This window comes from Pseudophryne corroboree, chromosome 6, assembly GCF_028390025.1.
Source record: "Pseudophryne corroboree isolate aPseCor3 chromosome 6, aPseCor3.hap2, whole genome shotgun sequence".
Taxonomy (NCBI): domain Eukaryota; kingdom Metazoa; phylum Chordata; class Amphibia; order Anura; family Myobatrachidae; genus Pseudophryne; species Pseudophryne corroboree.
Window position 1 is genome coordinate 162,493,750 of NC_086449.1, and position 14,345 is coordinate 162,508,094.

Genomic DNA, 14,345 nt, shown 5'->3' on the forward strand with positions numbered 1-14,345 from the left:
AGAGAAGTTGATTGCGGAGAGAAACGCACTGGGTTGTAAAACACAAACTCTTAGTAACACTGTAAATGTTAATGATGTTAACCAAATAACTCATGCAAGTATTAACCCGTGCAAGTTGTACCCTGTTTTGAACCTTCCTCAGGAGTGTGATCAAGAAGACGATTCAGCAACAATTTCAGCTCTCTCTCTTGCAGCCACCATAGCAGAGACCACAGTAGGCACAGCGACACCCACGAGATTAGTGAAAGCCCCTAGCGGAGGGATAGGTGAGGTCGTGTCAACGGGTAAGTACGGCACCATGCACTACACTGAAACAATTGTACCACAACAAGCTGTAGAATCTACACAGGAAGAGGCTGTTAGAATTGCTCCTGTAAGGGTAATAGCAGTTCCCAATGGAAAAACAGATGTGTCTGGAGCCACTCCCATAAGGAACATTGCCATGTACACTCCATTTTCCCGAATGGAATTAAGAACAATAGTGTCCGAATTTCCTGACCCCAGAAAGGACTTAGTTGCTAGCCAAAAATACATCAGGGATTTAGGTAACACTGTAGAACCCAACAACAAGGATTGGCAGATACTGCTAAGAGCTTGTTTACCTTCCAATGTTGATGCAACTCAGTTTTTAGCTGATTGTGCATTGGATAAAGATGTACCGCTTACAGACGTGTACAACAAGGATAATGTAAAAAGGATAAATTTACAGCTAAAGGAGTATTTCCCTGCCGTTGTTAAATGGAATAAAATATTTTCCATTAAGCAAAAGGAGTCCGAAACGGCAACAGAATATTTTCACCGGGCACTATTAGAAATGGCAAAGTACACTGGTATAGAAGACATTAAGACCAACCCAAACCATCGAGAAGTAGCAGTATCTGTACTGATGGATGGTTTGAAAGAAACATTGAAAGCTAGGGTACAGACCACGCAACCATGCTGGCGAGGTCTGTCAGTGTCCACATTGAGAGAGGCTGCTATTGATCACGACAGAAACATCACTAGGCACAGGGAGTCGCAAAGTGATAAGTTGATGTCCGTAAGTATACAGGCGCTGACCACAAGGCAGCCTGCGTATGTACCACCGAATCCTGTGGGTAAGGCAAGTGTAATAACATGTTTTTCTTGTAACAGACCGGGACACTATGCACGAGAATGTAGAACAAAGAATGTACAAAGATCTTTTCAACCCCCTAGACAACAACACATCACACGACATTGGGAGCAGGGTCCACAGAGGCGGAGTTTTGAGCCACATACAGGGGAAACAAAAAGATATCCCCCGAACAGAGATTGGCATGCCTCTGGTAGTTCCCAGCTAACTCCCCCACAAGTAGTTGCTGCCAATGGGATTCAGGGAGGTCAGCATACCCAATAGGGGTGTGGCCATACCTGTAATCTGCAGCCAGTTAAGTTGATTGCCAGTCTTGGAAGCGAACCAGAGATTGCAATCAATGTAGCTGGTAAAACTTTAAACTTTCTTGTAGACACAGGGGCGGCCAAGTCAGTGATAAATTCGACAGTGGGCATGAGAACCACTGGTAGGACAATTCCAGCCATGGGAGTAACAGGAGTAGTCCAGCACTACCCTGTTAGCAAACCAGCCGAGATTACAATAGGGCCTTTGCATACCAAGCATTCCTTTTTGCTGGCTGCATCTGCACCAACTAATCTCCTGGGAAGAGACTTACTATGTAAAATGGGTTGCGTCATTTATTGTACTCCTGAAGGTGTATTCTTGGACATCCCTGAGAATCACGCTCAGGAAGTACGAGACATGTTAGACTCCCCATCAAAATTAATGTCACATTCCATTATGACAAATAGGAATCCATCCCAAGTAGAAGAGATGACATCTCAGATACCAGAGTCGCTTTGGACAAAAGATGGACAGGACACTGGATTAATGGCAAACGTAGCTCCAGTAGTTGTACAAGTAAAAGATGGTAGGATAGCTCCAAAAATCCCACAGTATCCTCTGAAGCCAGAGGTGGAGTTAGGAGTTTTCCCAGTAATAGAGCGCTTGCTACAACAGGGCATTCTAGTAAGAACGTCCAGCACAGCAAATAGTCCCATCTTCCCTGTTAAAAAGAGTGGGGGGAGGGGTTACAGGCTAGTGCAGGATCTAAGGGGGATTAACAAAATAGTTGAGAGTCAGTTCCCCGTAGTGCCTAATCCAGCTGTCATCCTAATGCAAATTCCTCCCACTGCCAAATTCTTCACTGTTATTGACCTCTGCTCCGCTTTCTTTTCGGTACCTTTGCACCCTGACAGCCAATATTTGTTTGCATTCACATACAGAGGAGTCCAATACACGTGGACTCGGTTACCCCAAGGTTTCATAGACAGTCCAAGTATATTTTCTCAAGCTTTGCATGATTGTTTACAGTCTTTCCAACCGGGGAATGGATCAGTGTTGATACAGTATGTGGACGATCTACTACTGTGTTCTGATTCATTGGAGGCATCCCTGAAGGATACGAAACAGCTCCTGTTTCATCTTTCAGACACAGGTCACAAGGTTTCCAAAGACAAGTTGCAATTATGCCAAGCTAAGGTAAAATATTTGGGACACTGTCTAACACAAGGACTGAGACACCTGACCGCTGATAGAATCCAAGCCATTAGAGACATGACACTGCCACAAACCCAGCAACAGATCAGGACGTTTTTAGGAATGTGTGGGTATTGCCGTAATTGGATCCCAGGGTTTTCCATATTGGCGCTACCTTTGCAGGAAATGGTCTCCTCAAACAAACCTGATCGGATTTCGCATACAGACGAATCCGAAACAGCATTTGAGAGACTCAAACAGTGTCTAACGCAGGCACCAGCACTAGGTATGCCAGACTATGGGAAACCCTTTGAACTATACGGAACAGAAAGTGCTGGGTGCGCAGCAGGTGTACTAACACAAAAACACGGTGATGCCAGCAGGCCAATTGCATACTACAGCGCTCAGCTAGACACGGTAGCGCGATCCCTCCCCACATGCTTGCGTAGCGTTGCGGCGATAGCATTGCTAGTGACGAAAAGCGAAGATGTCGTGCTAGGCCACAATCTCACAATCCATACACCGCATGCGGTATCTGCCTTATTGAATTCTGCCCAAACCAGACACGTCTCATCAGCAAGGTTTACAAGATGGGAATTGGCATTAATGGCCCCAGTAAACATCACCATAAGGAGATGCAGTGCATTAAATCCTGCAACATTTCTCCCAGGTGTGCCTGGTCAGGCACAAAGGGTGGAAGGTGAGAGTGATGGGGAAGGAGGATTTAATGCAAAGGAAGATACACATGATTGTATGGAATATTTGACCCAAAATTTTACCGCAAGACCTGACATCAGTGACAATCCACTAGAAGATGCAGAACTCACGTTCTACACGGACGGTAGTTGTCACAGACAGTCAGACTCGGGAGACTTGTGTACTGGATACGCAGTCGTAGATGACCAAGACACCATAGAAGCGGAACCGCTAGGCCCACCTCACTCAGCCCAGGTTGCTGAACTGGTCGCCCTAACCAGAGCATGTGAATTGGCTAAGGGTAAGTCTGCCAATATCTACACCGATTCTAGATACGCCTTCGGGGTAGTCCATGATTTCGGAGCCCTATGGCGGCTCAGAAATTTCATGACGGCGGCTGGTACACCGATAGCGCATGCAGCTTACATAAAAAGGCTTCTAACAGCGATACAGGAACCCGACAGAGTGGCTGTTATCAAATGTAAAGCACATACATATAGTCAAGACCCAGTATCCCTTGGTAACAGCCGAGCAGACGAAGCCGCAAAGCTTGCAGCTGCTACCCCCACACGGACAGACACCACACAGTTGATGGTATTTAATACCATCAACACACAGAAGTTGTGTGAGATGCAGAATTTGTGTTCCACACAGGAAAGAGCAGTCTGGAAGGCAAAGGGATATGGCCAGGAGTCCTCAGGGCTCTGGACGGATGGACATGGTAAACCAGTGGCCCCCAGGGCATACCTTCCATGTCTGGCTGAAGCAGCTCACGGGCTGACTCATCTAGGCAGGGAGGGGATGTGCAAATTGGTAAGAGCATACTGGTGCGCCCCAGGATTCTCCTCTCATGCGGGTAAAAGAGCAATGTCATGCCTTACCTGTCTGAGAAAGAATATTGGAAAAGCAATACCTACAGAACCATCCCATATCCCACCTGCCGGCGGCCCTTTCCAAGTAATACAAATTGACTTCATTCAATTACCCCCATGTCGAAATTTGAAATATGTACTTGTTTGTATAGATGTTTTCTCGAATTGGGTCGAAGCTTTTCCAGCAGCTACAAATACCGCTATGTTTACAGCTAAGAAAATTGTGCAGGAATTTGTATGTAGATATGGTATCCCTAGAATCATTGAAAGTGATAGGGGTACCCATTTTACAGATGATGTCTTTCAAGGAATGTGTAAGTTGATGGGAATTGATAGCAAGCTGCACACTCCGTACCGTCCACAGGCGAGTGCGAAGGTCGAAAGAGTGAACAGCACTATTAAAAATAAATTGAGTAAAGTAATGGCAGAGACAGGATTGACGTGGCCAGAAGCTTTACCCATTGTTTTGTATAGCATCAGAACCACTCCCAGGTCCCCTCTTAACCTGTCCCCTTTTGAAATTCTGTTTGGTCGACAACCGCATGTCATGATTAACCCTCAGGATGATTTGAAATGTAACAATGAAGTAACTGTAAAGTACTTGATTAACATGAGTAAACAGTTGAGGAATCAAAATGATAATCTGAAGTTGGTGATTCCTGATTTACCAGGTAGTAATTGTCATGACATTGAACCTGGGGATTATGTAATGATACGAAATTTTCTACGCTCAGGTTGTCTTATTGATAGATGGGAAGGACCATACCAGGTCTTATTGACCAGCACCACAGCATTGAAGGTTGCTGAGAGAGAGACTTGGGTCCATTCATCCCACTGCAAAAAGGTTGCCGATCCAGAGAAGTCCCGTGATAAGGAACAGACGGTAGAGGTTGTATCACTGGAGTGTCTGTTCCAGGAGGACTGAGGCGGCACCTGAGCCTTGAAGACCGAAAGCAGTTGTCGACTCCCTTCTCCCTTTTATTGTTTTTCTCCACTTCCCAGCCCCTCTCCCTTAAGATTTCTTTTTCCCCCCTCTCATTCTTCTCTATTTCCTCCTCAAAGATGGACTTGCCCCAAGAGACTGTGATCCGGATTTTGATGTTAACCATGATGTTGACCAGAGCAGTCTGTTCCGGCGAGAGTACCATAGAGGTCGAGAGAGGTTCTGGAATGGGTTCCGATTATGATGATGGAGGCGTAGTTTTCCAAGATCAACCAAACCAACAAGCAAAGGCGAGTATCAGAAAACGATCCGATAGAAGAAATTGTGATGGATTGTTAGCTGAAGAAAATTGTATCTGTAGGCTCTGTGATAATCTGGTTGAAGATGGATGCATAAAGAAATGCCAATCTAGTTTTAATATCCATATGGACCGGCATCCATTGAGTGACTATCACTCCTTAGTGGGTAACGTGTTAAACCAAACAGATTGTTGGGTATGCTCTCAAGTACCTCAGGGTCACAGTAAATCAGGGCTAGTACCATTTCCTTTAACGTTAGGGGAGGTACTTGAGCTAAGTGGTGGGAGACCGGTGGACCGGAGGTTTAACATCTCCAGCCCTCCTAGTTTGAAGCTCCACCAATACCATGTGGATAGGTCCCTCTTATGTTTTAACATCTCCAATCCCAGAAAACCGGGAAATTGGGAAGTGTCATGGAGCAACCTTACCATGACCTTTTCACACAGAGCAGATAGAATGCCTACAGATACAGAGCTCGTACGCCACATAGCCAGTAGAGGAAAATCTTTCCGGTATCGATATACCTTAGGAAATAGGATTACTAGAGTTGGAGAGGTATCACCAGGATACTGTGCACATATCGTACAAACCGATACGTGCATTAGGCAGATGGAAGAATTAGGGTCAGGAGATTTCACCTGGAAGGTTTGTAACATGGTCATGTCCTTCTCCGTCCCATATGTTCTCCCCGATGACGCATATTTCATATGTGGGAGAAAGGCGTACAAGTGGCTTGCCCCAAACTCTGAAGGATTGTGTTATATTGGAAAAGTATTGCCTGAAGTGATGACTGTTACACATGACAAAATGAAGGACATACACCGTGGTGCCCAAGCTCCTTATACTCACACTCATTACGAGCACCGAGTTAAAAGACAACTGTCAGAAAGGTTAGAGCATCCGGCCTCTGATCTTATCCATGAATCCACCGGGATTCAGGTTCTGGTAGCGTTAGATTTCACTCGTACCGCTCGAGGAGTGATGAATTATAGATACATTTCCGCACTCGCCAATTTGTTAGATAATATCACTGAAATGTATGATGACACGTTTAGATACACTGGAAGAGAACTTCAAGCTTACAAAACAGAACTAGTTCAGCATAGGATGGTTCTTAATTATCTTACAGCAGTAACAGGCGGATATTGTGTTACATTGGCAACACAGTACGGCATAAAGTGTTGCACGTATATCACAAATAGCACCGAGGATCCGGTAGAGGTCATAGACCAAAAGATGGACGATATTCTGCAATTAAAGTGGGAATTTCGTCGAAAACACAATCTCACCCTTGCTGCTGTAGGTAATGAGCTGACTGGTTGGGTGTCATGGTTGAACCCGCGAAATTGGTTCTCCGGTTTGGGAGAATGGGCTCAAGGAGTCATAATGGATGTTGGAAAGTTTCTACTATGTATCTTGGGTGTCGTTATATCGATTGGATTGATATTTAGATGCGGGCAGGCTTTAATGAGGTGCAAACAAAGTACAAAAGTGATGAGCTTGAGGAGCGAGGAAACTGTAATTAACCTGGATTTGATTTATGACCCAATGATAGAAACCAGAATGTGATGAAAATGCGATTATACGGTCCGTTTCTTTCACCTGTTTTTCTGCTTTTCTCCAAGATACAAAGACCCCCTTGGACGAGGAAGCTGACGAGACGAGATGTATACAGACAACGGATTGACCAAAGAAGAAGATTTGACAACTTTAAATATGGACACTTGATGAACTTTGCCATGGATCCCCAGTTTCCCTAGTACTTTTAAACTCACGCTAGCCCAACATTTTTTGTAAATCTGATGGCTCAGACAAAGCTATTTGCTCATGCCTAAGGAGCAATACAGCGCAAAGAAGACGACTCTCAACAGATACCGAAAACAACTTCGACGACAGATGTACATTTCCCTGACATAGAATATCATTGCATTTTTCGTAAGTGTTCTTTATCTTCATCTCTACAACCCCCAGGTAACGACACACATAGACGATAGGGAATACAGGCACAGATATCAGCAACCACATACCTCCCCCATTCATGTATCATCAACTAAAATGTGCATCCCCATTTTGTTACAACCACAGCCGAAATGAGCTCGGTAGAGTTTGACAGCCCATCCACAGACCTGTACCACAGGATAAGAAGGAATTCAAATGTATACTTCGCAATACCTCGAAGCTTGATTTACCACACGTACGGCACGATGATACATGACCCTCCAAACATGGACTCATACACACATGCTTCTACTTTCTCACTAGGTCATACCCTTTTCACACCTACTCCTCTCTTCTTCCTTACCCCACCATGGAAATCAATTAACCCCTGACTTACATTTTTCTCCTTAAATGTTTTGTGGCAGTTATTATTGACTGCCAAAGGGTGGACTGTCAAAGTCAGAAAAATGTCTCAATGCACGTTGCCATATTTGCACCGCACACTGGTCCGCGCTGCGCGTGCGTACGCTCTCCCGTGGAGGCGCATACCCGCAATAGCGTGCACTCGCAGGCGCGGTATGCGCATTTACGGTAGAGTTTATGTGGTCGTAGCGTGCGACTCATTCGTTACATATTTTCACAATTAATGTAGTTTATAGATCATGGTCCCTTTGATAGATTCTGAAAGTTTGGTTAAAATACAATGTCCCAGAGCTGAGGAATCCTTCTTTATATCGTACGAAGGGTCTAACAGGAATCATACAGCAGTGTTTGGTACCCATCGGAAGAGTATTTAATTAGCAATATTCCGGTGTTGGTTTGGAGCGTATTAATCGCTCGTGCGAATAGTTATGGACATAAGAAGTTTATGTCCATTTCTATTATTTACCCATACTCAGGTATGCGGCGGGAAACCCAGTTTCCCACCCACCTGAGCTGTTGGAAATCGTCACAGCCCACCTGTATGAATCACCCTATGACCTTTTGTTATGATGTAGGGCCGAATTCCTTCGGCCAATGGACAATGGGATTGTAGGACCAGGAGATTGCATTGTGTGTGGGGCATAAATAGGCAGGCCGACCACATCCAGCTCTCACTCTCTCATCAACGGTTATCTGCTGATAGCCGGGAGCTGGATATCGAGGCGCAGGCGATCATACCCTTTGTGCGTAAGTTTCTCTCCGTAATCATTGTCTTTCTGTGAGCCAATTTCTCTCCATCTCTCTCTCTCTCTCTCTCTCTCTCTCCTCTTTTCTCTTATATCTCCCATAGTATTATAGTATTATATTGTATTTCATTTAGGTCAGAGTAGTATTGTCCTTTTGTATTTATTGTTTAGTTCTGTGGTTAGGAAGTCTCTGTTATATTGTAGTGTATCATTTGTACTGTTATCCCCTTTTACAAGTATATTAGATATAATACAGTTAATAGGCTTTGGAACCTAAACCAGTATCTGTGCATTTTCTATAGTGTTAAGTGTTCACTTGAGCGTCGGTGAAGCTCAAGCAGCTTTGTAGTTAGTCAGGTTACACAAGGTTGCATTTACACCCTGTACTCACATTAAGGTATTCAGTGTATTTCATTGGTATAAGGTTTTAACATAAAGGTATAGCGTTGTGAGCGTCTGCGCCGCTGGTGACCTCCTCGTGGTCTCGAGCGTATGCTACGCCATAGCGATTCATTCCCCTAGACATAGCCAATAACGTGTCCTGTGATCACTGGGCCGCGAGCGAACGTGACGCTTGAGCGTCTCGCCTACGGCTGAGCGATCGCTACGCCAATAGCGTACCATTACGGTACTTCTTAAGCAAACAGCGTACAGTGTTCTTAGCTTCATAAAGGGTTGTTTATACGACAAGGAATTTAGCATTGTCAGAGGGTTAGGTTTAGCCAGCGGGGAAGGGAGGGTTAGGGTTAGGCATCACCAGGGATGGTTAGGTTTAGGCACCCACAAGGGAGGGCTAGGGTAGGTGGCAGGGGAGGATTAGGGTACTTTAGTTAGGGTATTGTTGGGATTCTGATGGATGGGATGCCACTGTTGGATGGCATCCCATCCACTGGGAAATCATACTGAGCCCGCCATACAGTATGTAATTAGCGCAGCCATATGTATATATTTTTACATTTATACATACACACATATTGACGGGGGATTGTTGGGGAATGCATGTGGACCCTACAGGTCTGGCTCAGCACTTGCGGCTCTTAACCATTCGCCAAACCTGCCAAATGCCCCCCTCCCGCCCTCCAAGCTGGAATAATTGCTCAACCCTGCTTTACAGCCACAGCTTAGTGCCGGTGGCGGGCTGGTACTGCTACAACCATGGGATGAGTAAGGAGAACAGGAGAATGACACTATCTATGTCCCAGCATGTAGTGAAGGTGACGACATCCCAGTGGGAGCTGGAGCATAGACACAGTGCGTAAGGGGCAATATTGTGTGGCATAATGTGTTTAAGGGGGGTACTACTTTTAGTGTAACATGAATAAGGGGTACTGTTGTGTGGCGTGACATGAATAAAGGACACTAGTATGCAGTGTATTGTAAGGGCACTTATGTGGCGTCACTTCAATTGGAGGTATGATTGTATGCTTACTCCCCTTTTTTGGCATGCGTGCCTTCCCTATTTCAGAAATGGGTGGAAGGCAGTCCCTTACTTTGCCTGGGCGGATTGTGAGATCATGTCCAAGCGCTGTGCTGGCTTAATACTCCTGGCAGGCTGTCTGTGATTACAGCTGCCGAATGCCGGCTCAGCCTCCAGCGATCGCTTGTGTCGTGCGAGTGACCCGTCATGGCGCTACACACATGGAAAGACATGGAGCCGGCACATTGAAGAGGGTGAGGAGGTACGTGCTTGTGGTGCATCGGCTGCCTACACCTGCCTGCCCTAGATTCCTGCATGAGGGGAGGGGTAGCTGAGGATAAATGTGGGTTGTTAATGGGGGTGGAGGTGAATAGTTATATTGGGGTGATTAAAGTGTTTGTGGGAGTTTTGATCCCGTCTAAAGCTATTTAATTTTTTTCCCAATGGTTAGGTTATATTAAGTTTGTGAAAAACATTCTTGCTGGCAAGATATTGCTCTTCATATTTATAGCATTGTACTGGAAGCAGAGAGAGGTGGCAGTCCAGGGCATCACATTACTTGGTGGTGACAAGTAGTTTTTCTATATAGGGGTATAGGGGTATATTCAATTAGAGTCGGAAACTTGCGTCTTGTCGGAAAGACAGCAGTTTCCGACTGGAATAGGTCGGACGGGGTTCCGACCTATTCAATCCGGGCTCAGTTTTTCAGAGAAGTCGGGAAATCCGACTTGTTAGAATGCTGTTGGAATACACGAGCGGCCGAGCCGCGTGTATTGTCAGAAGCGGGGCCAAACCCGACAGGTTTTAGACTCGTTTCCAACAATATCAATCCGACTTTTATAAAAGTCGGATTGACACTGTCGGGAACGGGCCAAACCTGTCGGGTTTGGCCCAGCATTGAATAGAGTGTTGTCGGGGAAAGGACCCGACAACAATTGAATATACCCCATAGTCTGTATGCGCACTCCCATTTATGGCATAATTCACTTAGAAATGTGTGAAGACAGAATTCACATGATAATTCTTGCTGGTATAAAAGGCGTTAAGTGTAGGTGAAAATGGTGAAATCTACCTGGACACCCAAAAGTAGACAAACTAATATTGGATAATCGTATAGGATTCTGGTAGTGGCCATAATAAATGTATTTGGGGTTCCTCCAAATGTGTCAAATGGGTGTTATGCATTTTTCTAAAATAGTGAATTTTTTTTAAAGAAAGCAAGTTTTTCTTCAACATTAATGCTCCATTAGATTAGGTGTAATATATTTGTGTCATTTAAATCCACTTTTAAAAATAAAGGAAAAACACCTGTAATATACACCTGCAATGTTAAAATCACCTGTCCCATTCATTTAAATACCCCACATACCTGTCCTGCACCTTTAAACCCATTATTCTCAATTCTGCACTTTTCTGCACTTTTTCACTCCAAAAATAACATGTAATTATTGGGCAAAATAAAATAAAGAAATTCTAAGTGCCTAATTAGTCATAAGGGAGGGAGTACCAGGGGTTCTGAACTAACTCCCGACATTTTTACCTTAAAATAGGGATCTTCTAAGCGCCTTTTTTTTTTTTGTGTCACGTTAACAAGTGGGGTTTCCTTTTGTGTGTTGACTTTCACATTACACTGTTGATATAAGTGGAGTGGGGAGGGCAGTTGAGGTGATTAAAGGAAGGCACTTGCCACGGTACATGATGCATGCCGCACCCCCACACCACTGGTCACAGTAGGCCATTTGTAAAGTTCAGCTCCAGGCCCATGTGGACCTTAATCTGGCACTGTATATGCCCACAGTGACCATAAGGATTTCCGGTTCTCTACCTGTGTCTGTAAATTCTATTTTGTTATTGTTTATTCTTATTAATAAAACTTTACTGGACAATGTTTATCAGAAATAAAGCAGTAGTAAATGGGTGGAAGTAGAAGAATAGGAAACAATAAAAATTGTATCTTTGCGCAAACTACTAGTCATCAATAGGTTCTCAGAGAAAAAAATGCTAGGTGAAAGCCAAGGAGTTTTATTCTCTACATCCGTTACATCTGTTTCATATGAAGGTTCCTCAAAAACCTTTTAAGGTGGGTTAGGATCCCACCACTAAGAAGGAGTGTAATTTTTAGATACCGCAGTTACTAGGTTAGACAATGGGGGTCATTCCGAGTTCATCGCTAGCTGCCGCTGTTCGCAGCGCAGCAATCAGGCTAAAAATCGGAATTTCTACGCATGCGTAAGCACCGCAATGCGCACGGGCGACGTATGGGTACAAAGGCATTTGTTGTTTTGCACAGGTTCTAGCGAAGTTTTCAGTCGCACTGACAGCTGCAAGAAGATTGACAGGAAGGGGGCGTTTCTGAGTGTCAACTGACCATTTTCAGGGAGTGTTTGCAAAAACGCAGGCGTGTCTGAAAAAACGCAGGCGTGGCTGGGCGTTCGCTGGGCGAATCCGGACATGAATAGGCTGAAGTGTACGCAAGCGCTGAGTAGGATCTAAAATACACTCCCCAGTAGGCGGCGGCATAGCGTTTGCACGGCTGCTAAAACTAGCTAGCGAGCGATCAACTCAGAATGACCCCCAATATTCTAAAAGTCTATTTGCAGCTTCTGTGCAATCTCCTCTATAGGGACGACATCCATCCCTCTCTGCACATTATAGCTGCAGTCATGTGATCATTGTCACTAGAGGTGGCCTGCTCTGATCAAGCTGCCTATATAAACATCACTTTGGGTATATGAAGTTGCCACAGTATTAGGCTTCCTTCTCCTAGGCATCAGCAATTATTATTTGGCATTTTTCAATGGTTAACCAGCCCAGTCAGTCACTGATGGGGGCAAGAGCAGGGTGCATCGCATCATTAGGCTCAGATGCTTGCAGTATGATTTGCTAATCTTTAGAGTGGGTGTGTAGATGTGTAACAACAAACTCAGGGCGACACTTGCAGCATCAGTGTAATACAGGTCTTTACTCAGCATGAGCCAGACACCAAGTGGAAGTAACAGGAGACAAAAAGGAAGTGAGTCACCTTGGCATGACATCATCTCCCATGATGCACGGCATGCATTTACATCCCCCTTTTCAAACTGGATGGATGCAGAACATATATGAAATTAATGCAACAATGTGACAATGTTAGACATGAACAAAAGAAAAGACATTATACAATAAAGTCTTGGAACTTTAGGTTTGGTTTGGACACATGGCCCAATCTGGTAATGGTACACTGGGAACCCATGCGCATGTCCACTGTGGCTCTATTACTTCAGAAATGTTCTCTGAGGAAGGACTGTCCATGCAATGCAAATCATCACTGACATTGGTTGCAGCTGTGGTAGAAACTGATGAGTCAGGCTGTGTAGAGCTTTCTTCAGGTACACGTAACAGATGGCGGCGGTTCCGTTCATAGAGGGCATTATCAGACTGTACCAAATAGCTATTTGGACGACCTGCAGGATACTGAACCACTGCCACTCTGTCAAATCTTTGCTCGGTTTGCATGCAGACAGGCTGGCCTGGAGACAGTGGTGGCAGGTGGTATGCTGATCTGTCATAAGAAGCTTTGGCAGCCATTCTGCACTTGCTGATGTTCTCCCATACCTGTGGCTCTACTCTGGGTTGCAGGAGCTGCTTTTCCATTGGGATGCCTGTGCAGGTGCGCCGTGCTAATAGGCACTGTGCAGGGTATGGAAGTCCATCTCGGGGAGTGTTTCTCAAGTTTAACAGTGCCAAGTATATGTCCGATCCATCTCGTGCACACTTCTCCATTAGGTGCTTTGCAGAGCAGACTGCACGCTCTGCCAATCCATTTGACTGTGGGTAGTGTGGACTACTAGTGATGTGCTGGAAGTCCCATGTATTCACAAAGTCCTTGAACTCTCTACTCTTGAATTGCATGGCATTATCAGTGATCAGCTGCTGTGGGGTGCCATGTGCGGCAAAGTGTCTCTTCAGCTTTGCAATGACCGTTTGACTTGTGGTGCTGGGCAAGTAGTTTATCTCTAACCATCCTGAATAGGAGTCAACTAGTACCAGGTACTCCGTCCCCCTCCATTCGACTAAATCAGCCACAAGAATGGACCACGGAAGATCAGGAATGTCAGGGAGCAGCATGGGCTCCCGTGGCAGGTGTGGATGCAAGGCATTGCAGGGTGCACAAAACGAGACAGCACGGTCAATGTCACCGTACATGGAGGGCCAGAATGCGGTTTCACGGGCCCTATGCTTGGTAGCCACCAGGCCGGCATGGCCCTAAAGCATCTGCTGGGTGTAGAACGTCTGAAGGGCAGCCGGAATCATGAAGAGATGACCCCGCAGGATGACATCATCAGACACAGTGAGCTCATCTCTCATACAGTAGAAGGGGCGAAGGCAGTGCGGCAGTTCCTTGGAAGAGGATGGCCAGCCATTGAAAATCACAGCAGAGAGACGCTGGCAAAGATCATCCACAAGTGTAGCAGCAC